The sequence below is a fragment of the Panthera uncia genome, chromosome C2 (assembly GCF_023721935.1).
Source record: "Panthera uncia isolate 11264 chromosome C2, Puncia_PCG_1.0, whole genome shotgun sequence".
NCBI classification, from domain to species: domain Eukaryota; kingdom Metazoa; phylum Chordata; class Mammalia; order Carnivora; family Felidae; genus Panthera; species Panthera uncia.
In genome coordinates, this window is record NC_064810.1 from 6,592,283 (window position 1) to 6,593,691 (window position 1,409).

Below are 1,409 nucleotides of genomic sequence, written 5' to 3' on the forward strand. Positions count from 1 at the left end.
TGGAAAGTGTGGAGGGGGGGCGGGCATACTCACCGATGCCCACTCACAACCCCGAGCCTGACCCAGACTTGGGGGTCTCTCTGTGTTTTTTCTTCTCTCTCTCTTTTTTTCTATTATTTTGGCAGACTTTTTGGAATGTCTGGGAGCTAAGGGCTTTGCTTCATGGAGCAGAATTCTGCAGCAAGAAAAAGAGAAAGTTATAGACTAAACCACAGAAATGTAAACACGTCTGCAGCTAAAATAACTCCACTTTCATTGAAAACACTCCTCCTTCACAATCAGACTTCTGTGTGCTATGGTCAATAAAACTGCATGTTAATAGCGACCAATTAATAGATTATGTTGCCCGGCCTTAAAAGTTGAGGGAGTTTTAATTATTATTTTTCAAATTAAAGGAGTGCTTATTCCCTCCCATCCCTTGGGGTGGTGGTGGGGGGGGGGACTTAGCCTTCTTGCTGGCTGTTTGCTGAAATTCTTGGCTGTTAAAGTTTGGAGAGGGAGGGACATGAGTAGTTTTCACTTGGTCGGAAAGGAGCGAGCGTGCAAGAGGACGCTCTGGGATGGGTTCCTAGCGAGCGCAGGGATGGTGGTGACGGGCCCCCGGGGACAGCAGTGAATGAAGAGACGACGCACTCAGGTAAGCGCGATTTTGATGTCACGATTCACTGATAAACTAAAACATCTGGAGGGCCTTAGCACAGTGCCCCACAGGCCGAGGAGCGGGACCTCGCGGCTCCCCCGTTGGGGAGTTGTTTTTTGCCGACTGGATTCTGTTCTCACGAGGGCTGCTGTCACGGCGCCCGCGCGTCCGGCCGGGTGTCTGGGCATCCCGCGTCGCGCTGCTCCCCGGCCTCCGCCGGCGGGTCCCGGGGCTCGCCTCTGGCTCCGGGGACGCGCAGGTAGCGACCCCAGGTCTCGCTGAAGCCGGAGGCACCTTGGCACCGCGTCTCTTCTTCCCCAGTCTGAGGGCGACGTGGTCTTGATTCTGATGCGCATCCCAAGGCAGCCGGTGGTTTCAAACTTCTACGGCTGCCACCGGTTCTTTTATTACATGTGACGTCTGTCGTGGCTGAGGCTGGGCAAGAAAAAAAAACACTGCTTCTCACCAGAAGCGACCCCGAGTTCGAGAAGCAAGCTCCTCCGGGGCTCCCCCCGCCCCACTCCTCTGGTCTCCCCTCCTGGAGGCGCGTCCCGGGTTTGTCTCCGGCCCGGCTCACGCCGTCCCGGGCTCGGCTGTAGCTCCTCCTCCTCCTCCTCCTCCTCCTCCTCCTCCTCGCCCCCAGCGCCCTCCCCCGCCGTCAGCTCCGTCCTAAACCCGGAGGCGACCAGACCCGCCCGCGCCGCCGCGCTCCCCGGCCCCCGGGCGCGCGCACGGACACGCGCGCCCGCAGACCCACGCGCGCGCCCCC